The sequence below is a fragment of the Phaethon aethereus genome, assembly GCF_964289735.1.
Source record: "Phaethon aethereus genome assembly, chromosome: Z".
NCBI lineage: Eukaryota > Metazoa > Chordata > Aves > Phaethontiformes > Phaethontidae > Phaethon > Phaethon aethereus.
In genome coordinates, this window is record NC_138577.1 from 55,527,567 (window position 1) to 55,555,026 (window position 27,460).

Below are 27,460 nucleotides of genomic sequence, written 5' to 3' on the forward strand. Positions count from 1 at the left end.
TGCTTGCAGCTTATCTGCAAAGCTATTCTTGGCTTCTCCTTCCGAGGTTTTAATTTAAGTATCTGCAGTTATTTACCTACAGCATGTACCTTTTTTTTTTCCCTCTTCTTGAACAATGACTAATTGCCTCATGTAAAGGTAAATATTTGAAAATGTGTACAGGAAAGCTTTTCCCTCCCAGACATTTAGCAAGCAGCACCATAAAAAGCCTGGTGTTCATACGTGGGATTTCACATGTTTTGCTTCCTGGAGTTTACTGTTTCGAAGCTCTGTGAGGTACCAGACCTTGACAAACTTGGATTTCAAAAGCAATGCTTGCATGAAGAAACTGGATCTATTATCACATAGTTCACATTTGAAAAATTCAGGCTGATAATCTTGCAAAGTCTGACAGGCTGGTCGCATGATCTGCATCTTCTGGAGAGCTTTGCTTACATGCAGACATTAGGGTGTGCATCAAAGCAGGTCGTGGTGGATGAAGGCTGCTTCCAATGATTATCTGAGCTTTTTGCTGGTTGGCATTCACCAGAGACACTTTTCCTCTTCAGGTCACTTGCTTGCTCTCAGATAGCCATCTCCAAGGACAAGTCTGCCATTGAGAGGGCTGCACAGCCTTACCTTTAGACAGCAGAAGTGATCTCCAGGGTTGAACATCCTACATTAAAGTTTTAAAAGTACCAGAGTTTTCTTGTCAAGGTTTTTAAATACAGACTGACAACTTGAGGTGGCTATTTCAATTTGAACAGCACACAACCTGTGTGTGTACAATTCATACAAAGTGTCAAGGGAGAAATAGAAATAAGAATAGATTCATGGAAAATGAAAACAGGAACTGACTAATCGGTCAAATTTCACAATTTTCTTCAGTACAAAGAAAGCATAAGACATTCACAATACTTGTTGCTTTAATGAGCTGCTCAAAATTACCATAAAATAATTATTTTCTCAAAATATTTATTTTAAAACAAAAAGGTAAATCTTTCCGAGTAACCTTGCCCTACACAGTAGTCTTCTGATAAATGGATCACAGGACATTTTTGCAGCAATACTGTCCAGGGGTTTGGGAAGAAAGCCTAAGAAGGAAAATCATGTTGAAAAGATCATTTGCTCGTGCTTAGTATTAGTATTTAGGCATATACTTAATTTTAAACGGATGAATAATCTCCCCAATATTTGTTGGCAATACACTAACATGCAGTTTGTGACTCAACAATTTTCTGCATCATAGACCACAGGATAAGGTCTGTCTGTGATCAAGTCTTTTATCACTGCATTACAGATGCAGACAGAAAATCAGTGTGTGCTAAATGCCAGCCTGGAAAATATTTTATTTAAATAATAGAAATAATATTATAAGGAAAAAAAATTACGATTTCACATTCAAATTGCCATATGCACAAGCAAATGATAAACCTGATAATTAAATGTTCAGAGGGCAGTTTATTCAGATCATTTCCAAGCAGATGCCTAGTCATCTCACTTCTGGTGAAACAAGGCTTGTACAATATGCTAAGCTCAATACCATCGTCTTATTTTTTCCCTAAAGAGTATACCAAACAGTTTCTAAACTGATCAGCCTGGAATTGCATATTTTACCACAGAAAAATTCATATTGGTCAACAAAGCACTGTTCTGCCTCTTCCAGATGTAGTTTTTAATTTTCATTTTGTATTGCGTCGTCTAGGATAAATCACATCAGAGTGGTAACTTGAGCCTGCAGAACAGCATGTCCTGCTGTTGGCTGTAAGCGATGCTAAATGACAACTTAAAAAGTTCCGAGTTTCAGCTGCAGATTCAATAGCTTTCAACACACAAACCTTTTATTTGAAATTGGAAATAAACATTTTTCATGTAAATCAAAGCATCTGGGCCTGCAGGAAAGCAAAGAAATATATGCATTCTCCCTTTCACATATAGCACATGAGTTGGTTTGTCCAGGATGTACATGAATTTTTAACAGCCAGGACCTTGATCATATGGTTGAATATTGTGTCCAAAGGTAGATGTACTTTCCTTGAAGCACTTTCTAGTACTATTCCTGCAAAGAGCTGAGTCTCAGAGATAACAGTACACAGAGTTAAATGCTTGCTAGATTAGAAAGCTTTCTCCCCACCCATCTTCATGCTCGCAGGGAATCTGGACAATACACAGGTATGACATGACCCAGAGGACCCACGTGCAAATAAACTACAGCAGCACATGAAGCCCTTCCCAAATACTAAGGCACCATGTTTGCCCCCTCCAGATTTGTCTAGGTTAGGTTGCACTGACGGTCCTTTCTCCATTCATGCTTGGCTCTGAAGGTTGTCTTTACACTTGAAAGCCTTAATGATCTTTTCTCATGTTCATGGCAGACGGCATGAGTGTAATGAGCCTCTTCCCTTTTCCCAGCCTCTCTCAGGAAGCTCGTGGAACACACGCCGTCTGCCAAGTCCCTTGTTGGAAAACTTCAACCAAATATAGAAAGTCTGGACAAGAACTGGACATTTTTTTCCCTTCTTCTGTTGTCTGGTTTTAAGTTTGTCTGCAGCTGCTGGAGTTACACAGAGCCTTGAAAGGGTGACCACTTTTATTTTTCGACTAGATTGCAAGCCAGCCTTGCCACAAAATCATTTTTTATGGTTTTACAAAAAGCATGTGGCAAACCTGTGAAAAGCTACTTAGTCATCCTGTTAGTGACCACTGTCTTCTGGAGTTTTTCCCTCTTCTCTCTTCCTTATTCCTCCTAGAGATTTTTATACCACTTCCCAGAGCAGAGACACATTCTTATCAGCGATGCAGCATGTTTAATGAATGTTTCCCTGCTGTTTCTGAAGTATTTATTTTCACAAAGCAGTGTCCCCCAGAGGTGAGATTTAAAGCATACTTTACAGGAAAATTTCAGATTTACCACAAAAACAGCTGAGAGCTGATAAAGCTATCCCTAGGAACAATTACTTTTACAGATGCATGGCATCAAAATTTCTGTTGTAGAACTAGGCAAATGATTAGGAAAAAAAAACCTAGTAGGTTCCATGGATAATTAAAAGCAATTTAAAAAAACCCAGGCTGTGGCTTTGTAGTTAGCAAGTGGGGGAGATCCGTGCTATTGGCCAGTTTCAGCTCTCAGCGGTGGCAGAATTTCTGTAAGACTGCTCTAAGGTATAGACCTCACTGAACACCATCCTCAGCATTTGGCTTAAGTCAGACCACTTGCCTGTTTCCTACTGATTTCAGTCCCTGATAACTCTTGCTAATCCTCAGCTTCCCAGCTGCAAACTGAGGAAAACCTTATTTTTACACCCTCACTGCCTGTCCTATTGTGTCACACTGTTATTTTTGCCTTGGCATTGTGCAGTCAGGTCACTTTCTATCTTCCAGTCAGTTCCCTATCCCTGGAAAATAACCCATTCCATGTTAGGACAGACCTAAGACCCTTCAAGCATTTCCATGAGGTGCCAGGTGATATCACAGAATCACAGAATAACAGAATCATCAAGGTTGGAAAAGACCTTTAAGATCCTCAAGTCCAACCATCAACCCAACACCACTATGCCCACTAAACCATCTACCAAAATGCCACATCCACACGTTGTTTGGATACTTCCAGTGATGGTGACTCTACCACCTCCCTGGGCAGCCTGTTCCAATGTTTGACCACTCTCTCAGTAAACACATTTGTCCTAATATCTACTCTAAACCTCCCCTGGTGCAACTTGAGGCCATTTCCTCTCATTTTATCGCTAGTTACTCGGGAGAAGAGAGCAGCACCCACCTAGCCACAACCCCCTTTCAGGCAGCCGTAGAGAGCAATAAGGTCTCCCCTCAGCCTCCTCTTCTCCAGACTGAACAACCCCAGTTCCCTCAGCTGCTCCTCATATGTCTTGTGCTCCAGACCCCTCACCAGCTTCCTTGCCCTTCTCTGGACATGCTCCAGCACCTCAATGTCCTTCTTGTAGTGAGAGGCCCAAAACTGAACACAGTATTCGAAGTGCGGCCTCACCAGTGCTGAGTACAGGGGCACAATCACTTCCCTGCTCCTGCTGGCCACACTATTTCTGATACAGGCTAGGATGCTGTTGGCCTTCTTGGCCACCTGGGCACACTGCTGGCTCATGTTCAGCCGGCTGTCAACCAGCACCCCCAGGTCCCTTTCTGCCAGGCAGCTCTCCAGCCACTCCTCCCCAAGCCTTCAGCGTTGTATGGGGTTGTTGTGAAGTGCAGGACCCGGCACTTGGCCTTATTAAACCTCATATAATTGACCTTGGCCCATTGATCCAGCCTGTCCCAGATCCCTCTGCAGAGCCCTCCTGCCCTCCAGCAGATCAACACTCCCACCCAACTTGGTGTCGTCTGCAAACTTACTGAGGGAGCACTCGATCCCCTCATCCAGGTCATCAATAAAGATATTGAACAAGACCGGTCCCAAAACTGAGCCCTGGGGAGCACTGCTTGTAACTGGCCGCCAACTGGATTTGTCTCCATTCACCACAACTCTCTGAGCTCAGCCCTCCAGCCAGTTCTCTACCCAGTGCAGAATTCCACTCTTGATGTAAGAATAATCTTGTCAACACCAATTCAGCCCCACGAAGATTTGTTATCAAAGTAAGGCATTTGTTCAGTAAGCATTCCTTGCTTACTGACTCCATCTACAACCCAAAGTGAGGACAGTCTATGTCATGGGGTTGTTCCTCAGTAGAATGAATGCTTTTCACTCATTGTCTCATGCAAAGGTGCTTTTATATAACGTCAAAGTCAAATGGGGCAAAGTCAGATCGTGATCGTGGCATTTGCGGGTGTACCACACCTACCTCAGTCCCCACAGCAGAGCCTCAGGTGCAAAGGCAGTATAAACAGTGCATTCAGAAAGGCCTGAGGTCACAGTAGCCACCTTTTAAATTATTTTTTTATCAGTAGTTTCATTAAACAAATTAAGGGGAAGAAGTCCTCCAAGTGCTCGAGGAAACAAGGAAATTTATTTAAACAAAACAAAAAATAGGCATTTAATTTGTTTCCCTTCCCTCATCTTTTCCAACTCTTTTTCATTTCCATTTCCTTTTGAGTGTAAGCAAGATCAAAAAAAGGGGAACAACTGAAGGTAGTAGCGGTAGAAACGATCAGGGGTAGAAACAACCAAGCAAGTGATAACCAAAGCAAAGAGTGGGGAGGGAGTAAATAAACACTTTGCTTGTATTGTTCACGAAGAACATCTTTTCCAAAGCTGTGCATGAAATGCTGGAAGCTTTTCATTCTTGATGATTCTGTGCTAAAGAAAACAACCCATGCCTAAGACGCAGTGCTACATGAATAGGCCACTGAAAATGATCCTCTAAAAATAGAGAACAAGCAGATCTGTGTATGTGAACGTAGCTTCTGAGCAGCAGAGTCTTCCAGCCATGCTCCAGGAGCTGTGCCTGCTGGGCTGGGAAGCAAGCAGGCAATTGCACCTGCTGAATGCGCCGACGCTGCCCTGGAGATTTGTAAGCCGCAAGTGAAAATGCAAGGAGGAGCGTGTTTCTGCTGAAGGCATGTCAGCTTGGGGTAACCTTGCTTGTTTGGGAATTCTCTTCGGCTCCTCTGGGAAACATTCCCAGCTCACTCCACCCCGATTATGTCATATAATTTCTATCACTCAGAAAAAGAGCAAAGGCAAGTGAAACAAGCTGCAGTATTAAACTTGAAGTGGCAAGCGAAGCAGCCTACACAGAGGGACGCCGTTTTATTCTGCAGTAGTAAAAGCAAAAGAGAAGAGCAGCTTTCTCTAGCAGAGGGCTGTGAAGTGGCAATCAGGCGTCCCAGGAAGCGTACAGTGTGTGTGACTCCAGTCACTTCGCTTCTATGTGATATTAAGATGACAGAACTGTAAACACATTGGATGTCCATGTGCACACGTATTCCCAACTTCGCCTATAAATCAAGTAGACACTTAGGAGCCAGTAATCAGCTAAAAGCTATTGATGGGGCTAAGGTAGGTCCTCTGATAGCCACAGATCCTTTTCTTGCTTTTAACACATTATGAAGCACACAGGAAGGTAAAGTAATTTGTATTTAAGATCACATCCATGCTTCCAGTTCTCTGGAATTCCATTTGCTTGCTGCTATTTACCTTAAGAACATTCAAATATCCTCCATACATTAGTTAACTTGTATTTATGATGCAGAGTTTAGCACAATGTATTTTGCTATTGAATTTCACTAGAGTATTGGGATAAATAGTTGAAAAATGCAGGTATGTTGAAATTTAGTCTTCCACAAAGTGTACACAACCAGACAGAAACATGGTGCTATTTACTACTGGTATTACGCTTGCCCTGGGGAGCTGAGATTCAGATTAAAGACCTACTGTGTGTGGCCGTCTGCATCCACAGACTCGGGGATGGACCTTTTACTGGAGAGTTTACAGCAGATGCTTTACACTGACAGCCCAGTGAGTGTTTGAGGAAGGAAAAGACTGCACACCGAGATCAAGGACCACCTGAAGGTCATACAGTGACTCGAAGGCAGCAGTTGGGAATAGACCACAGAGCTGGTCTCCACAAAACACCACCTACTGCAGTATCTTCTTTGCTCAAAAGAAAGTCGCTTTGCTAGGAAGTCACGGCTGAAAAAGGAGTCCATATGAAAGGATAAAAAACTTCTTTGGATAAAGTAACTGGAGCAGGAATTAATATTTGAAAGCAAGTTACTACCTTCAACCGTCACAAACTATATTACAGACTTCTTTTTAATGCGGGAAAACAGAAAAACATTTTTATTGTGTTTATCTAAATAGTAATTTTCCATGACAAAAAAAAGAAGGTTTGTTTGTTTAAGACTTTTGGTTTTTAAGAGGCTCAAAAGAGTTAGCGAAACATGAAACTACCCTGGATTCTCCCATCTCTAATTACCCACAAAAACTTATTTGTACTGAACATAGAGGTCTAAAACTTTCCCTAGAGAACCTACAAACATTGGACTTGATTTTAGCCTTAGATACACACAGTCCTGAGAGTATATACTTACGAGTAGCATTCTGGTCATTTTGGTCAGCCTGCTCCAAAAACCATCAAAGGCAGCAGAGATCATTGCTTTCAGAGAGTTCAGATTAGAAATGACCGATACCCACTCTAGCAGAAGAAGGGGACTAAAAAATCGTAAGATTAGCTATGTGACAATGGAACCGTCCATCAGAAAAGGAGCCAAAACCAGAGATAAATGTTAAAACAAAAGTGCAAAGCATAATTTTTGTCTTGCTTACAAAGACTTGGCATCAACCAGAGTATGCAATGTCATGCGTTATTGGACACCGATACTCCTATTCTAGACACACTGTCAGTATCTCTCTTCTTTAATCTCAGTAAACTGACGGGTGGTGGCAATTATACAGGATGATTTATTTAAAGTGCTGTAACAGGCCACTACTCTGCTTTGCAGGCTAATCCATGAGCTCTTTTCCCTTGCCCATCATGTAGAAATTGTCCTTGACTTCCATAGCCATGTATTACAAGACTACAATTCATTCATCTTTCATTTTTCAAGGAAAACTGGCACTGGGGGAAACAAGAATCTTTGCTGTAGAAGCAGCTAGTTCAGATCCACAGAGGGGTGGAAGGTCTGTGGAGGACAACAGAGCACCTCCTACTATTGAACCTCTTAATTTCAGGTCGGGAGGTGGGATTATTTGGATTTCCCTCTGACTAAAAGCTCAATCCTGTCCTTCCTCAGGCCCATCTCAACACTGGCGAAAGCAGCGCAGGCGACACACAGTGCGAATGAGAGGTGTTTGGCCCCACGGGACGAGTGTCCATAAGACCTCGAGAGGTCTTTAAAGAGAAGGTTCTTCGCAGTGGGAACACAATTTAATGACACCAGGTCTCAGAAGCAGAGTGTGGAATACATTGAGGTGGCCAAAAATCACTGCCTTTGTGGTCGTAGACCTTGCAAATGCTGCTGTATGAATCTCAGAGACAGGAATCCAGGCTGACGCCCTCCTCCTTCCAGACTCTTGGAGCAGCTCTGCTACAGCACAGCTCACAGGAGTCTGGCTTGAGAGCCACGGAGGGACGGAGGCCTCTGTGATGGGTGGGGACCTCGGTTACAAGCCATCTCCGCAGCATCGTCCCACCCTCCCACTACCTGTCTGAGCGGAGGAGAGGTGCCAAACTCACAGCCGGAGCACTGTGTTTGCTCTCTGGCAATACCCCTGCAATGGAAACGGGACTCTGCAGGACTCACGCCCTGTGATAACCCAGCCTGAGCCGGTGGGAGAAGAGAGAGTGTCTTGCAGGATGAGTTTCAGCCTTCCCCAGCACACCCAGAAAGCTGTGCTGCCTGGCAAGGAAGCCCCTTGCTCAGCTCTCCGCTCACCCCTCAATTCCTTTCACCCGTCTGGGGGTAAAGATGATGGACAAAACCCAGGGCACAAGTTTGCACTTCTTAGATATGTAGTGATAAAGGTCTTCTTTGACAATTTATTTTATGGGGAAGCCAGGGTTGGGTTTTTTTGGTGGGTGGTTAAATAGAGAAAGATGTTCTGGAGGAATTAGCCCCCCTCAACCCCAAATTAATCTTCCCTCATTTCTGCCACATTTACAAAACCCCAAACTAATTCACAAAGGCAAATTGGGAAATTCATGAACCCTTGGCAGTTAGCTGATAGAAGGCCCACAGAAGTGCAAAGCATTCTTATTACTGGAAAAAGAAATCCATGGAAATATCTCTGCCTGATCCAGAGACGGGGCGGGGCACTGTCACTTGTCCAGCTCCTTGTCGATAGCTCTTCCGTCTGCTCCACTATTATCATAACTCTGCCGAACTGAATTAACTGCCCAAAGCTTGGAGCTTTCCCAAAGCCCTGAGTATTCAGAAAGGAAATAAAAAAGGAAGGAGGGAAAAAAAAAATAATCTTGTTTCTAGAAACCCTGTCTTTAACATTCCCTTTTCTGCAAGCAATTTTTTGTGATTTTACCTGTTTTCAGATGTCTTTTTTATCTTGCAACTTGATTGGGTGAAGTGTCGTCTTCCATTCGCGTTTTGGTTTGGGAGGGGGGTTGTCTTTTAAATATATTTTGGTGTTTCACGCATGCATTTCATACCGAGAGTGATTTTTGTCTTTGCACTTCTTTCTTAGCACAAAATGCTTCACAACCCTGCTAAGCAGCAGAACTGAGAGCAGCACAGGTGTGCTGATGTTCAGAAGAGCTGCTCTTATCACCTATGATGGGTGCAACAGATGTCCTGCCAAGAAATCTTTCCTGCAAACAAGGTAGCATTGACTTGGAGTTCAACTGAATTTCAGAGTCAAAAGATTGGTCTTTGCTCCAAATAGATCAAGTATCAGTTATATCTGTTTGACAGCTCCAGATTTTTTTAAAGGTTCTTCTATTTGACATTAGAGAAACGTATCACCATCAAAATCCTCCATCCAAAATGCAGCTACACTTTAGGGAAAAAAGCATTCTTAAACAGAAAACACTTTAGAAGTGTTTAAGGTTAAGCAGAAGCCACTGCAATTAAGCACATGTCTCTGAGACCAGAGCTTGTCTTCTGGACATTTTTGGATGCATATGTGAAAAGACCATAAAAGGAGCACAGCCATACTGAAAGACAGATAGTTTTTCTGATTTACATCTGCTCAGGATCTGACACCCTGCTAACAAGTTGCCTGTTTTCAAACTTTTAATTTGAAAATGCCTCTAGAGCTTAAATCACTTTGGTCTTGAAAGAGAATGTAATAATTTTCTTTCATCCATTTCCTTTAAAAAGATTAATCCCCCGTTGCATCTGAGGACTAGTTTCATGGACACCGTTCTGTACTAAAGGGAAAAGGCTGTTACTATTATTTTGTTGGCTATTTCATTTGACGGCATAATGACTACAGCCACTGCTCTATGGGGCAAAACCAATTAATATGGGTGGACGTATCTGGGCCTGTCTATAAATACTTGATGCACTACTCAAACGCAATGGCACTACACCTCAACGTCTTAACAGAAGTACTTGAAACCTTACCCAAAGATGATTTAACCCAAGAACTAATAAAGAGCATGAGACAGAATGCCTAAATTTCAATCAGGCTTAATGTTTCCAGCTGGTTTGAGGTTGGGTCAGAAAGCCAGCTGAGAGGAAGCTGTGATAGGTACAGTTATATTTGGTTAGCTGGCAATCCCATCTGCAGCTCCTGTGGGCTCTGCATACAAGCCCCAATAAATAACTGATACAGTGTTCCCCATACTGTTACTATTTAGTGTTACTATTCTGAAGTACATCTAATTGTACTTTCAGCAGTGGATTAATTTCTGCAAAATACTAAGGTGTCCAGTTAAAAACTTGCTCTGTGAATAAGAATCCCTTCTACAGAGAGAAATTGCCCTGTTTCTATATTAAAAAATGTTATTTCCCTGTGTATGATAATATTTAAGCCCTGCCTCTAAAAGAAGTGAGGGGACCCCAAAACAGGTCTAGAAACTTAAATTTTTAGCAGTTGTTTCACCTCATCTTCCCCTTTCACTTCCTAAAAATATTCAGACTGCTTAATGACACGCAGACATTTTAACTGTTAGCTTGTTTAAATGTGTTTCTACCTGTCCATTCTGGACTATTCTCCAGGTGTTAATGAAAATTCTTGCAATTTTCTCTTTCTTTTCTTTAACTCCTTGCATTTAACTATTACAAGATGACAAAAGCTGAAGGATTTTTTAAAGTCTGATGTCAATCTAGAAGTCTCTCAGCCTCACTTGGGTGGAACATGGATCCTCTGACTCATTGAAGAAACATTCATAACAGACCGAAGGCCTGAAAAATGCCAGAAGAGTCGCTCTGACGATAGCAGCAGGAGGTGATTTTCAAGGGAAGGATGAGAACAGAAACAAGTCTTTTGAGCCAGCATGCAAGAAAATTTGGCTCAGAAGCTTTTCAATTCCTATTTCATTTTTTGAAGCTCGGACCAGTTTGGAGACACTTCCCTCTCTCTCCTCATTTAATTTCATGCGCCTCTGCCCTTCTTTTTTTCATCTGAGACTGCATGTGGATTATTTCGGCCCATACTCCAGCTCCATGGCTTGGTAGGCCCTATGGAAATCACAGCTGCTTCTCCAGACAGACCCTTCTGCAGCGCACTCACCATGACTCTCTTTTCCAGTATAGAAGTTTTGGTTCCCAGTTACCATTTGTGTCGCATTGAGCCACGCAACACGATCCTTACTGATCACGTGGAAAACACATCTGTCGCGGCTGAGGCAGATGGATGCCAGAGGTTGAACGCTGTGCAGCCCTCTGCACCTGGGGGTGGAATAGCACAGCACCTATTTGAGGTTATGGGTGGATCATTCAAATCATGTCCATTCTGACCAAGAGAAACCGACATGAAGGGCTATAAGGCTGCTTAAAATGAGTGGAAGTAGAATTCAAGGGATGTTCCAAGCAGGCTCGCAAGCATTCTGCCCCTGAAGCTTGCTGCTTAGGAGCACAACCGAGATCACTCCTTCCCAGAACTCCCTTGCCAGCAAACCCCATAGTGAATATTCAGGCATGCTAATGGACTAAATAGCTTTGCTTCCATTGCCAAAAGTTTTTGCAAGGCTTTGCCGCCATTACTTAATTCCCAAATAAAAAACGCAGATGCACAGAGAAGTCGCTGTTTTGTTAGTGCGCGAGGAACGACTGTGTGCTGAGAGTCCTACCCCTCCACTACTACCAGGACGCTCGTCTGAAGGCAAAACTCGCCCTGCGCTGGTGTGCATTACAAGTCCATTTATGCCTTGTAATTAAAGACCTTTCTTGACTCATTCTAGAGAAAAGGCCTTGCGTGGGCATAAATTACCTTTTCTCCCAATGTGACACCACTCTGCACCCCCGAAGTGGAATAAAAATGCCTGCAGGTTATGTACAAATGCTTTTCTCCCCGTTCTGTAATAACTCCAGCTCAAGGAGAGTGTGTGTAGGGGCAGGGGGGTGTTGCTCGGTATTGCAGTAGAGCAATACTGATACAACTCTGAGCATGGACAGTGTTTCAGTGTTTTATAGCGTTCATACCGATTTTACGACGTTTTCCCTTCCTTATGTTGCATTGTTACAGTTCTCCCAGGTGCTGGTGGTGTGAAACCAGCTCTCTGTGCACATATCTCAGGTCTCTTCCTTGCAGAACCCATACAGTCCCCTAATCAGGCTGCGCCTGCCTCCAGTGCCTGCTTCACAGTCAGCACATGGCTACAGCGTGCTTCTATTCCTTCATATCAGCTTGTTTTATTTTGGGTTGTTATTCAGAAGTGCTTTTTAATCAACGTGAGCAGCTGATAGGTTCTGGCTAGTTACAGACCTGAAGAGGTCATGGCAGCACATGCTAGTTCAGGAAGAGGTTGAGTTAAAAAACCACCCTTAAGGATGGTTTTAACAAGAATGCTGAAACAAGAAGCACTAGGGTTTTTCGGGTTTGTTGAGGTTTTTTTTCATTTTGTCTCAAAATAAACCCCTCACACTATATATTAGTGACTCCAGAATCTGGTGCCTATATAAATTTAACATAGCTTACTTCTACCAATAATGCCAGAAGAAATTATCATATTTGCCAAGTATACCTACAGCACGACACAAGAAAACATGCCGCTTCAACTAAGAACAAGATTTAAAAGTTAAAGCCAATTCTCAAAGAGAAAAGCAAAAGGTGTAAGTATAAATGTACAGATTGTCCAAGATACATGCTCAAGTTGTTTTCAGTGGGTCAGACGACTGATGAACTTCCATAGTTCCCACATACCACCTCCTTGTTCTTGTCTTCCTGCTCCACTAACCCAATTAACATCCTATTAACTGCAGCAAGAGATTTATGCTCAGAAGCCTATTGCAATTTCCTACCATAACCTGGCAGAAGCAAAGCTATTCCTGGCTCAAGCTCCTGCCATACTGTCCTGAGCTGACCCCAGCCTCTTTCTTCAACCTATAGTTAGCAGTAGCATAATGAACTCCCATGCAGGAAGAGATTAAGCATGTACAGGCTTATTTTGACTGCTAAAAAACCTGTTTTATAAAAAAAGAGAAATTAAGAACACAAAATCTGAGTAAAACTTGAGCTTGGTAAACATACTCCATGAGAAAACTACATGTTCAGTGTGATTTGCCTCCAAGAAAGGACACATGTTTTACAACAGTGAAGATAAGCTTGGAGATAGAAACTTGATCCTAAAGTGGCAAAGAGCCACCACGCTAGGTTCCCAGGCTCTTCATGCCACATGTGAAATCCCTAGGGACTGTGGAAGCACCCACTGGTTATGGTTTGTTGCAGGCTCCTTATGATGAACTACCATTGTGGATGTAAAACTTTGGAGAGCGAGAATTTAAAATAACCTAGGACTATTTGGTGTGCCACCAAAGCCACCTAATTTCTCTGGGTTCACATGATGCAGTAAGGAGAAGACAGGCCCAAAGCCTAAAAAGCATTCACTCTCAGCATGTCCCAAACAGGTCTCTGGGGATTCGTCATCCAGGTCACCCACCCTAGTGTTCCTGAAAATCAAGTGTCTACAAGTCAAATCGTGTATCGTTTCAAGCAACGTGGACCCTTGGCGTTTTTACTTGCTTCCTGGGCAGTGTGCATCTGAAGTGTATCGGACAGAAGTCGGGCTTCTCAGTCCTCTTGCAAGACTAGGTCACCATGCTTTACCCAAGTATCAAACCATAACTCTTCTTTTCTTCTAAGTAGATAAAAGCAAGATTTCTCAATGGTACTTGATATATTTGATATATATTTGATATACATGAGAGGAGTTAGGTTAGAATTTCACTAACTCCTAAGTGGAGTTTGTGCCAAAGTCTTATGGATTCAGTGACATTTGAGGAAAGCCATTAAAGTTATTCAGAAACAATATGGACCCGCCCTTATCACAGTATAGCATTAGAGTCACACTCAAACCAGCATGCGATCTTAGCTTAGAAATCCTCATGTTTGTCTTTGGTGAAGCAGATTTATCAAAATAAATATTAAGAGTATACTTGCTGTGCTGGCAAATGCCACTACCTGGTTTAAATTATTAGTAGTAATCCAACCATTATTACCATGTCTGCCAGATGTCTCTAATCCACTCACTTTAGCAGCCCTGAAATGTCACTGTTGATTTCAGAGTCCCACCATGAACCTGGGCAGACAGACAATAGTAAGTCCTGAGCCAAGGACAAGATGAGATGAAAAAATTAATAGGCAGCATGATCAAACAATTTCATCTTAACGATGTTTAGAGTACTGTCCATTTCATAAATATTTATAAGGAAAGAGATAACCATGAAAACCTTAAAACTTAAAGACCTTAACTCTGAAAGAATAAGAGTGGAAGAAGGGTACAGGATTATTTTTGTACAGTAAGGGCTTCTGACACCATGCAAACAAATTAATCCCCGCATAAAGAGCACATAGTCTAAACCACACTAGCATTATTTCAATTGTGCATGGTGTTAAACTGCTTAAAGCTGCAGGACAGAACTCTCAGAGTTTCTGTTATCACAAACATCATCAGGCCACGTTTCATGACTCATGGTTAAATCCCTACTCTGAAACAACGCCTTTCATTTCTTAGCATATAAAGTCAGTCACAGCTTCTATTTTCCTTAACAGTATGGGCAGGTCGTCACATTTTTTTTTAAGGTCTACCATACAAGTGTGGCATACAACAGACTTCATTTGTCACCCAGCTGTGCCCAAGCTGGATCTGTTTCTCAAACTGTTTCTTTGACCCAAGGTCTGTAGATCAGCATTTGGTTCCTTTAGGTGACGAGAGTGATGGTGCTGAAGAACTCTGTATGGAAGACGGTGTAAAGTTTACCAGTTTCTAGTCCAAAACACTATAACCTTCATTTGTAGATTACTGAGGGGCTGAAAGGAGCAAATTCTTTCAGTTTAGTTAAATTTGTGTCCCAGTAATACAAAGGATAGTGAATACCAAGGGGAACATTTACTCTATTGACACTTCTCTCCTGCAGCCCTGTCCTACCTTCTTTTGCCTCCCTTGCGAAGGATCATCTGAGGACAGGAATAATACTTTTCAGGATGTGTGAATTACAGTAAGGAAAATGCTGTACTACATTTGAAATCAGGGTGTCATGTTGAAAGGGTAAGGTGAAAATTCCTGTGGCACATTTTGAACCTGAGCTTTCTCTCATGTGCCTTGTTGGTAAATCAAGAATAAAACTGCCTAAGTCTAGAGTTATGCCAGTGTAAAAATTACATGACAGATAACGCAGTTAAAAAGGGAGTCATTTATTTCCTAATAGGCCAGCTAGATCTGTCTTAATCACAAGGTAAAACCAAGGGGATTTAATGCCAGGGTGCCTTCTCACATGTAGAAAGTCTAAACAAAGAGGTGTCTATTGTGTCCAGCAGTTTACAAATCTTCATGCTGGGAATTACAAGAAACTGTGTTCAAATAAAAAAAAAAAAGAAAATAAACACACTTATGATGTGTTTCAACCAGTGTTTACTACTTGGGCAGATCAACAAACTGTCATTAATTCCAGCATTTACCACACAGTCAGAATTTTGCCAATGTACAAAAAAGGGCAAAAAGGTGCTTAAGCAGAAAGAAAGAAAACTCCTGAAAGATAGCAACCTCAATACCTGGTCTGTAAGGCATAGTTCAGATCCTTATGTTTTGACTGACAGCAAGGTTTGCTCTCTGTAGGCAAGAAATCATCTTCATCAGGCAGCAGTTTCAAGAGCGATGTTAACTGCTCTATGGCAGATCCCAAACACAGAAATAAAAATGCCTTTAGCTACCCAGCTCTCTTGCCAGCACCACCTCCTGATGGGATGCCCGGCACAAGATGCCTGCATAGCACTGTGTGCTTGGAAAATGGCCTGAGACACAACGTATTTATACTCTAAGCAGAGGCAGTAGGTAGCAAAGGCAAGAAAAAAAGTCATTCTTTATAGAGACCTGAAGTTCCAGGAAATTACACCATTTAAGGCCACACAGAAAACCTGTGCATGTACTGGGAATCAAAGCCAGATCTCCACGGTTCAGCCCCCGCTTTGCTTTATCTGCCAGAATATCCTTTGTTCTCCTCAACCAACCTTCACCTTAGCTGGCAACAGAAGGACCTCCCATCCCATCCTAAGGCATGCTGCTAATTAGCACCCAGCACAACAGTGGTGCTGGATTCCCATGCAGCTCAGCCCCACTTCGTATTTCCTTTAGTAGTCCTGGAAATTATTTTTACACTTGCACACACATTATCCAAACATAGAAAGTCAAAACTGGCTTCAACCTTCCCCTGGGTATTTCCATTACCTGGATCCAGACACTACCTGTTTCAGCTGGAGATGAGCTTTCTGTCACACATATCTGGTTTTGCAGTGTTTTTAAGGGGAACAGAAAAGAAACTTTAGAGCAAGAAAGCCACTGGAGTGCCACAGCCTATATGAGATGCTGCAGAGCACAGATTTAGTCTGCCTTTCCCTTCCACCTTGCATTGCTACTAAAGAGCCCTTAATAAAACTAGAAAAGCTGGAAAACATTCCTGCTTCTCTTCAGGATGCCTGGAGAGCCATCACAGGTACTGCTGGCATTAATAGCCAAGGAGAAAGACAATCTCCTACATCCTCAGTAAGCCCCAGCACATCTCAAGCTACACGCAGGTGATAGGAAATCCTGTTTCAGCCGACTAGAAACAGCTACTGTATTTCTGCAGTGAGCTCTTTCCACTGCTCTCTCTGGAAGCACATTGTGCTCTCATACAGGAAAGGCAACGCGGAGCTGCCAAGCAGGGTGACCCTCGTCCATATGCCTTGGGCACACCACGGCACCAATCCACGCTCCAACTGGCATCAGAGAGCAGCTTGCCAGCCATTTACAGCTGCTGGATTTAGCGCTTGGACGCTACTTTCTGAGAGCACGCTTGAGGGCAGGAGGGGAAAGATGGGTGTGAAGGCCATTAAACAAGCAAATTCTATAAATAAAAAAGCAGAAGCTTGGGCACTGGAAGGAATCAGATAGGGTGATCAGTTTTGGGCACTGGGAGGCCTTGAAACCATCTAGCATGCTTATTTTTATTTTAAAAGAGGAAATGGTATGGAAACTCAGAGCTTCCTTTACTGGAGCTCTATTAAGGGCAGAGAGCAAGGACGTGGCAGTCCTTGGTATTTAGTTTGGGATGATTTGTCCTGCCACTCTCCTTTTGAAAGGGCTAGCTGGGATTCGCAGTTCTTTGGTGGGCAAGAAAGAGAGGAGGGAAAGGCCAATCTTTGCAAATATTTTCTATCACTTTCTTTTCACCACTAAGACTTCCACAACTTGAATTAATTAAATTTCTTTGGCATCCTGGTCAAAACCACTGTGTTTCAAGGAAAATTCCTATCAAACCCATGCCAAAATTATACATTTTAGTGTTTTTGGTACAAATTGGACTAGATTGAGTTGGCCCAGCAGATTAACCAATAAAAAGAAACTTAAAACATTAAGCACTTATGAATTTGCAGTCCACAGGGAATTAAAACCAGATGACTTTCATGTACGTTTTCTGACTTTTTTTCAGTAGAAATGGTTTAAAGAAGAATTTAATTTACCCTATGAATTAAAAGAAAAACTTCAAAAACACATTAGTGTGTACACAGAGAAATTCTTTGAATTCATATTTCCATTGTGAGGATGTTCAAAAGTTTCCCCTAAAGAAAACCACTGAACTGAGGAGATTGGTTCCTTAATACAGCTTTGCATAAAGTTCAAGCAATACCTTCTATTTACTCCTCATACCCTTTAACACACACTTTTCTATGTAAAAGGGCTCACCTGAGTCCGTAACATATTTTCACTCTTGGTTCAAAATGCAAAACTTCCTTGATTCTCATGGGCACAGTGCAATTGGACAGGTCCTTGCCCACCTCCACAGATGATCAACTAACTTCTGAATTCACAAAACAATCAGACATCCTGAAGACGACCACAGGGATCTTTTCCTCAGCTGAAAGACAACAGCAGCTTCAAGCATCTGAGGACAGACATCCAAGATCTGTCCAGTAATGGCAAGCTGACAAAGCAAGCGGCCATATGCCATACAAAATAAAGGGTGAGGTTGTTGGTGCTGCTTTTTTCCCATTCCTTTACTCCTCCTGGTGTTGTTGGCATGAGTTGTGTCTCTCCACAGTCACAGATTGCTTTTTTGTACATCAGCTACTCTGTGAAACCGCCTTTCTGTTGAATAGGTCCTTCACTTCTCTTGCTAAAATCTAATTATCATTCTCTAAACCTTTTGTACCTTTATCTCATGCAACAAAAGACCTGCAAAGCCTTCAAGACAAAACTTCCTACCCAGAATCAAATCCTTGCTTAACTCCTCTTCCACTCTGCAGAAACAGAGCAACACCACAGAGCTGGTCCACAACTTCAGCAGTCGTGCGGCTCCTCTCGCCTTGACTTCTCATTGTCAAACATCCCAGAAGAGTGAATCAAAGCTCTGTACAGGGCTACACAGTAGATGTCATCCACTTTGGATGGGCAGGGACTGTACACTTCCCAAAGCCACAGGTGGGATCTTTTGCTACATTCGGGGAAGAAGCAGCTATGGCAGTTTTAGAGAGTTTTAGTTTCTCTTAACTGTGGTCTATCCCAGCATCCTGATCGAGAGACACTTTGTCACAGGGGTGAAGCAACGTGTGACTCTGCCTACCACCTTTCCAACACAGCCCTGCAAGAAATGATCCCACAGGCGGTTTTACTACCTCTGCCCGCTGTGGCCTCAGCCAGCAGCAGGCACAAGAAAACCACATTTTAGGTGGACAAGCTCAGTACATAAGAGAGAGGTCTTGCTGTCCTCAAGCCGGCTGTGAAAGGAGACATAATAAGTGACTAGGCATAAAGCTTGCGGAATAACAGATGGTATCTCACCTGGCCTAACGCTTGCTGGTACAAAGTCAGCCTGTCAAAGCAGTTTGTTCCAAAGAACAAATACAAAAGAACAAGTGACTGTGTCTCTTGGGATCACAGTATTTCTAACAATGTTCTTGGAACCTTAAAGCCAAGTTTAGGGTACGGATGTACCATAGCCTTACTGCAAACAAACCTTTCTCGTACAGGGGTTGCGGCCCAGGTATAATTTTTGCCTCCATCCACCAAATATGTGATACATTAACAAATGCAACAAGACCCCCAGAACCAGCCCTCCAGAGCCCTAACCAGCCATATGGACATTTGCAAATGCTCTCAGCCATATCCCAGGTGTAGGCTATGCTGTGAAACTGTTGGTGTTAATGATACCAGAAACACATGCACACACACAAAAAAAAAAAAAAAAAAAAACCGTAGAGCAAGGTACTGTGGGCAAGTCATTATCCTCAGCCTGTAATCTACCATTGCAAATAATTGTCCAGCCACCAGTGCCTTCAAATCAGAATGGGCTGCCTGTCAAAAAGTCTTGCACAGTTCAATTCGCTCAGCCTTGTTCAATTACAAATTACAGAGCTGAATTGGAGGAAGTTTTACAGCCTACTGTTACGCAGTTATAAAGGCCTCTCCTGGTCTGAGGACTCCACGAATGCTTGAAACATTCAGAAAGGTAATGAAATCAAAAAAGGATTCTGCATACCCCTTTGCAGAAGGAAATCTAAACCATTACAAATGTATCAGTGCACTGGGAGAGTCCCAGTTTTAAAGAATTCAGGCTCAGCAGGCCACAGAAGTGGAAGGAATTAAGCTCATGAGGAAAATGGGATGTAAAAGACATTGTTGTAACTGCTGAAAAGACATTTTTTGGACTAGTCAGTTCTATGTACATAAAATGTGTTGCTCCTAGTAACAGAAAAGCAAACATCCTACAGAGATTGCAACTGCGATTTGGGTGGGATTTTAAAAAGCACTTAAGGTACTCTGAAACCCAATTCCACTGACTTCCAGGTGTGTTTGAAAACCTCCACACTTGTGTCCCACCCTTCCTTCCCAGACTGCCATTTGCCAACCCAGAACACAGCCCTCAGCACAACGCTGCAACTAATTTCAAAGGAGGATTTAAATAGGAGGGCGTTCAGGCAGTTTGTGCTTTGAAAATGACACTAAGACCACCTTCCTCAGCTGAATAACTTCACCACCAATAAAAAGACCATAGTAATATCTGACAGATTCCAGCAGCTCAGTCCTGAGCTAGTATCGTTTTACAGAAAGTATTGGCTTACTTGCCAATAAAGTGATTTCCAACCTATCTTGTAGCCAGTCATTGCCAGGGAATGACAGAAGTGTAAATTTTCAGTTTGTGGCACCCACAAGAGATTTTACATATCAAATAGCACGCTAAAATTTTACTCAATAAAGTTTTGTGCATAGATTGCATAAATGGCATTCAGCAACGCTTACAAAACCATTACTTCTGAAATTTTGTGTCATGGTTATTATACTTTCTGTATATGTGGCAGAAAAGTTGCTCAACAAAAAAGGTTTCACAGCAAATTTTAATGGGCAAACAAACAGACAAAGGAAGCCAGGAAGAAAGATGTGCCTTGAAAAGCAACTTCTCAGTACAAACATCAATGCCAGGAAGCCACAGGAGCAGATAAACCAGTGTGCAAGCTAAAGCAATATCTGACAGAAGTTCTGGAAGCAAAATGCCTCTGAAAAAAAGCAAGACAACAGTTTTTAAATTGAACATAAGTTGCAGGCAAATGTGTCAACCTTATTTCCTTGCCTTGTCTAGGAGAAAGTCTACAAAATCAGTAACTAGAGTCTGTAACCACCTAACTGCATTGAAAAGATGAAAGGTTTTGGCATCCTTCACATGAAGGATGTTCCCCGATACTGTTTAACACTAGAGATAAAAATCAGTAAGCAGAGGGATCCCTCTTGCCTTTACAGAAAATTTTAATTTGACAGCATTTGTGAGTGAAATAATTTTGTAACTTAGAGCTTTCCTGCATACAAAATACTTCAAAAATTGCTTTCCAGCCAGCAGGTTTCTATTTTCCAATTAAAAGTGATCACACACACTTTTTGAAGACAACTCTCTTCACATAGGGGATATATATAGTGTCTTCATATTTCAAGCATGTATGTCAGGAAGCCGACCTTCTTCAGCTCCCTCTCATTCAGCTTGGACAGAAGAGGCTCAGATTCCAAAAGTCAGAATTATTCAGGTTTGGTCAGGAGGAACATTCATTCCTCTATCTGCTTCAGCCACCAGGATCTGATGGGAACTGTAGTTGTTGCATATTAAGTTCCTACTCCCCCCTGTGCGCTAGCCCGCTGCCAGACCCCTCTTCCCATCCCTCAGGACCTCACGATGTCCTGGGTAGCTGAGCTGAGCAGAAGCAGCCTGACTGGGGGCCTGGACCATGAGGAGGGGCAGAACACAAAGCAACTGAACTGTGGTCCTCTGATCCACAACCAAGGCTTCAGTGGTCTCATATCACACCATCCCAATCGGAGAAGTTTGGATTTCATTTCCTTGGCTGCTGATGAAGGGGGGAAATACCACAACTTTCATATTACAAAGTAAGATTACTTTAGAAAAAGTCACTTTGGCAAGAACCCAGCCTTACATGTACCTTATTGTACACATACCTGTTGCAAACTCAAAGGTCTCGTCTTACGATATCTGACATTGTGCGTGTGCCCACTGACCTCTACTCCAGTCTTCAGAGGGGGACTGTCTAACACTTTTCACTAGAAAAATCATTCTCAAGAAAGGGTTAAAGAAACCTTTGTACTGATTTATATCAGCTACAAATCTAGCTGTGTGATCATCTTGTCAGAATGAGAAAATATTTAACACAAGCAAGAATAGTATAACCAAACTTCAGGCAATTTCACCTGACACATTTTCTTTATTTGAAAAGGAAAAGGAGTATTAAATCAACAACAGATCCTCACCATAATGTTTTTTTTAACATGTTAAGTTGATGAAACTATCATTCTTCAGCTTTGGGACTACGTATCTTGTATTTTTAGCATATTTTATACATTTTTCCAACTCAGTGTTTTTCAACTGATTTAAAACATTTTTCATTTCCTTGTGATTCTACTAAGGAAGACAGAAAGAATATACAAGGATGGGGAAAAGTAAAAGTTACCATTTTCTTTTTTGCTGACTTCTTTTTAAATAAGAATGAAAAACATTCCCACTCCAGGTGTTGAATAGAAACTGAGACTTAATGTCAACTTACTCAATTTCCCAATCTGAATCACATATTTCACTCAAACACTACATCTACAGAAAGGTTCACTGAGTGATGTCCTCATAAAAATCTCATCATATGTCACTTCAAAAACAAGGACGTTTTCTGCGAAATGTGCCTATTCCAGTCTTCCTCCTGCTTGCCATTACAAGACCGTAAAATACTGGCTTCCTCATCCCCAGGAATTATTGTTACATGCCACAGGAGTGTGAGGTAGGGACCAAAGAGTATCTTTGGTAGAGTTTGGTCAAACAAGTGTAAGGATGCTATCACAGAACTACCCCAAAGCAAGCTTATGCTGCTTAGACTTAACAAGGATTTCAGACAGCAAATGAATGGCTGCTAATAGAAAATTGTTATTTAACATAAACTGTTGCTATCAAAACAACAAGAGAAGCAGGTCTCTTGTTAGCATCATGTTTGGTAGCCTGCAAAGAGTTGCCCAAGAGCACCAGTATTCCCTGGGCACACTTGCTTCATTACAGCAGTTTCATGGCACTTTGCAAACTTGCTTCTCTCAGCCTCTCTGAGGTACAGTTTTTGCTATATTTATGGATGACTTCTCAGATGAACAACCTGAAGCACAGAGAGTAGAAGGGTTGCATTTTTTCCAAGGCTGATTACCAAGTGAAAGCAGATAAAGGCAGGTATCCAGATATCTCAAGTCAAGTTCACTCTGGACAGTTAGTTTTCAAAACAGGAAAGGCAGGATGAAGCTGCTCCATTAGACTTTGCTGTGAGGCTTTTGCTGTTCAAAGTTGCTGGTTTGACAAAGAAAGGCATCTATGTCCCAAGAATATTTTTTTTTAAATTTAAAAAATTTTGAAAAAATTAACAAGATTATTATAGTCATTTATATATGACCACTATAGTGGTCTTGAGCCACAACCATTTTCTAGCTTTACTAGCATCAAGGAAATGGCTAACATTTAAAAATGTCTGCTCTGAAGGGAAGACCTGGATCGTTGTTCTTGTAAAATCTCCTCCCCAGAGAGACATAACATTTTATGAACATGAGGTGAACTGCAGTAGGAGAAATTACATATGTGCCTCTGAAACACTTTCGTGTCTCTCATTGCAGACCATGATTTATCTCTTCCTCCAGTTCCTTTCTACATCTAACTCTGCACATCCATGTAGACTAGACTTCTACGAGACAGGTACTGCCATCAATGGAAAGATAGGTCTAATAGGCCACTACAGTGCAAGGTAGGAGATCATTAAACTCTTCTCCATCTCCAGAAAAATATCTGTGTACAAATGACCCAAAAAGTCATTTATATTGTAAAACTTTGGCACAGGAACATATAACACAGCAGAAAAGAAACCTTAAGACTTTGAGGTCACTAAAACAAGATAAATCATAATAATAATTATCTATTGTACAAGAATAGCATGGACAACCTCCACTTTTCATCAAGCAGTTAAACATGCACAAAAATACACGAATGCGAGTATCTATCATTCCTTACAAAGTTTTTAAGAAACATAATTTCTTTTGTCCACATTAAAATAAGAAGCAGATTATTTATCATCTGATTTTCTCACTTGGTCTTGTTAGCAAAACAAAACTGATCATACTGAGCACAAAACTAGGAAATATCATAAGCCAGTAAATCATATTGTAAAAGAAACTTGAATACATATAATCCATCTAGGTTATTCACATTCTGTTCCAAAAACATTTTATCAGCTCCCCTCCACAGTCCCCATTCAATACATTCATTAGCGAAAAAATCCAAAATAAAGAGAATTATTTGGAATCTCACATTAAAATTCACTGTAAAACAGTCATTTTAAAAGCTGTTCTCATGGTGCCATGGAACACAATAATAAACACGGCAATTTGTTCAGCATTAGATGACAAATAGTGGTTTAGAAAATGTATGTTTGTTGGAAACAAAGTATTTTGAAACCAGCTTGTCACATATCTTACCAAAACCACAGTGAGTTGTAAAGGAGACTTTCTTGCTCCACAAGTGTATGACATTTAAAAAAAACCACTTTAATCTTTGTTGACTTTGTGAAATGGTTTTATTAAAACATGTCTGCTTTCTTCAATATTCCCAATATGAATGGACACCCAAGATGACCTAAGGTAAGAGAGTTTGAGCTCCTCTGAGATTCTGGAAATGCAGGATGAAGTCAACAGCAAACCCCTCATTGACTTCAACAGAAGTGGAACTTCTCCCTGATGTGAGTTTGCAGCTTAGGCACTGAGTAAGACCATTCAAGTACGTCGCTTTGTGTTGTTAAGCCCCCCATTCTATGCCCACCCACAGTCCCACCAGTTCAGGCTGTAATCTCACAGTTGGAAAGCTGCTGTCTGTGCCAGCACTGTGCAATGCTGGAGTTTGCCACACCATGCATAGTGCATGTTTCCTGAAGGAAGTACTTAATAATTTGGTGTCTCAACTGTTGTAACCCACCTTCTTAGTATTTTCTCCAGTTCTGTTAAACTGCTTTATTTATGTAATGTATTAAGGGATACCAACATTTTTAAGACAATATTATCCATTACTGTGTGAAATAGCAATGAATAGTGAATTCTTTGACATGGTGTTCAAGTGTGCTAATGTTCCTAGGAAAAACAGAGGAGAGGGATGTCTGTCTCCTGTAATTTGCCATCATATGATGTTCAGAAAGGAAGGCTACAGGACAGTATTTGTTCACAGCATGGGACACTGTGGCCCAGAGGTAAACAAGAGATTTTGGAGGAATGGAGATCAAAGCAGTTTCCATTTCAGAGCGCAAGAGAATGAGGCAGTGGGATTTATGACTAAAACGTCAAAAATTATGCCCCTTCCACAGCAGAGCCCGGTCTGTGTCCTACTGAAATTGGTGGATACCTCCATTAACATCCATAGCTCAGGTATGAGGAAAGTCAGACTTTTCACTGAACAAGTAAAAAAAGTGTCATAAAACCCTGGTAGCTTCCTGGCTCACTAAGCTGTGATATCCTCAAGGTGAAGGCCTCTAAATTAATGGGAAAGGGGAAAATGGAGAGGTCTTTGCCTTTGCACTGACACAACAGCCTGCTGCCACAGTTCTTTCCTCCATGAATGCCAGATCTGCCCCACGCAAACTGAGAAGGCAAAACATGGAGAGATCTTGACATCTTGGTCTTCCTATATGTTCTTACATGCCCCGCGTTCAGTCCAAGTTGTAGCAACAGCAAGCTGGAGTGTTATCAGCCCAGGCTGGTACTGTTCTCAGCCTAACCAGCCATGAATGTCTGACTATTTGCTCCTTACTGATATCCTATTATATTAGTATAATACAGGCCAACTTTTCTAATATTTGCCTTGTTATCACCTATGTACATCTCTTGACTTCTTTGTTTGCCTTCTTCCTGGTAAATTTGTACAGTGTTCCTGTGGCGCTTAGCCCTTCCCCTGCGAAAGCACACTGTGCTCCAGGAGTGAGCGTGCAGGGTGCACCAGGACCTCGACCTGTCCCAGAGTACCTCAAGAAATTTCACTGTGGGCCCCCCATCCTCCCCCTGCAGCCCTAAGAAAATACTTTCCTCTCGATTTTTAAGTCTCAAGCATATTTAACCATGGAGATCTTGCTCCACTACAGTACTTCTTTTAGTAGCATACCACGGGCACTAAAAGAAGTATTGTAGTGGAGCAAGATCACCATGGTTTAATACATTTGAGACTTAAACTAACATATGTTAGATGGCACAAAGCCCTCTGGGCTAACACTGAAGTACCACGGGAATGGAGAGAGATAAACTTGCTGTGTCTCAACTGTACTATCTACAAGGAATGCTCCATATCATGCACCACTCCACACCCAGCCTTCCTCTGAAAAGGAACTAGTTGGTTTGTTCAAAAAAAAAAAAAAAAAAAAAAAAAGAGCCTAAGAGTATGTTTACATTATATTTATATTAGTTACCAAGGGACTGGGACCCAGTAAAGTAATGGATAACCAGGTTATCTCGTGGAGAGTTTTTAAACAAAATGTATGGCTATAAGGATGACTTAACTGGATCATGATTCATCATGACAATATTTTCCAAGTCTTTTGGGATTCTGGTTTTCAGCCCAGGAATCAAAAATTTCCCTGCCAGCTTCAGCAGGTCAACACTCTGATTCTGACAAATTTTGGGGTAAACTGCAGAACCTCGTATGGTGGAGGTGAAGGGGGAGAAGCATGGAGCAGTAATAGCCACAGACAAGAAACAAAGCAACTAATTCTCAGCTATATGCCATTTAGAACATTGTGTAAAATTAAAGAATGCAAATTACTGCTAGTTCTGCACATTCATGTAGTAAAATATGGCTGGATTAGCTGCATTCATTCAAAATACTGAATCATCTAATCACAAGTTGAGAGAGGAAGTATTAAAAAAAAAAGCCCTAAATTCAGACAGTACTTGAGATCATTGGAATACGTATTAGAGACGGATGATCCAATTCAGGAAAACTTTAAAAAAATCTTTTCAGTCTGAAGATTAGCTGATGATCTGAAAAACTTTATTAAGACTCTAAAACGTACTGTGAATTAGCATTTAATTTCAACTGGGGGGTTGTGTCTATGTGTTGTTGGAATGTGGCCATTTACTGGCAGAGGGATTGGCAAAAGAAAACTAACTCTTGTGACACATCCAGTTTTGCTGCATCAGGGAAATCAGACAACACGGCCGAGCGCATGATTTTTGCTGCCGGTTAGAACTGACTTGTCGCATGCTTGGTGTTCATCAATTGCTAACAGAGTTCCAGATACTTCTAAGAGAAAATATTTGCTTTCTATAAAGAAGAATGAATGTTTATGTCAACTATTATATTCTTCTTTGATGGTCTGATTCAACAGCTCCCATTGAGGAGGCAGCTTATTTTGATAAACCACAATTCTGGGCCAATCTCCATGTGTTATTCGTCAGGAAACCTCATAAACATGTACCTAAGCGCTTCCTTTAAAGAATTCCTTTCTAAATCAGAGGCCCCAGGAATGAGGGAGCAGGGAGGTGCTGAGCACTTCTGCAAACCCAACTGGCCGGGCATGGGACTTTGGGAGTCCCAAAACACGTGTTCAGCTCCAAGCCTGTCAGCAGTGTAATCCTATTCACTGAAAGACTTTTAAGCAGGTAGAAAAAGGGTGGACCTGATTATATGGTAACGGTCAGAAATATAATTAAGCAGCTTGCTGAATCGTTTGAGTCGACCAGGCTGAATTGCTGAATTGAGAGAGGAAGTATTAAAAAAAAAGCCCTAAATTCAGACAGTACTTGAGATCATCGGAATATGTATTAGAGACAGATGATCTGAATTGCCTGGTCCAGAAACACCACGAAGAATCCTGCAGTAGAGTCACTCAGAGTTCTTTCAACAGAGTATTATGACTCCAGATTAAGAC